The sequence below is a fragment of the Brassica oleracea genome, chromosome C4 (assembly GCF_000695525.1).
Source record: "Brassica oleracea var. oleracea cultivar TO1000 chromosome C4, BOL, whole genome shotgun sequence".
Lineage (NCBI taxonomy): Eukaryota > Viridiplantae > Streptophyta > Magnoliopsida > Brassicales > Brassicaceae > Brassica > Brassica oleracea.
The window spans coordinates 27126274-27126575 of record NC_027751.1 but is presented as its reverse complement, the minus strand read 5'-3'; positions in this window follow the sequence as shown (position 1 = coordinate 27126575).

The window sequence follows — 302 nt, the reverse complement described above, 5'->3', positions numbered from 1 at the left end:
GCCAACAGTGGAAAAGGAGTTGTCAAAAAGATGTTTGGAAGCGAGGTGTTTAGATGTTGTTGAGATAAACAGCTTCCACCTTGAGTACAATGTCAATGGTAGTGACGGAAAGATTTATACGGTTGATTTGGCAAGAAAAATGTGCACCTGCAGGTGTTTTGATCTAGACAAAATCCTATGTGTTCATGCTGCTGCTGATGCCAAGTTCTTGAGCGTAGGAAGAGATCTTCATCTACAAGAGTTTTGTTCAAAATACTATTTGGTGGAGTTGTGGGCATTGGCATACTGTAGGACGATTTATC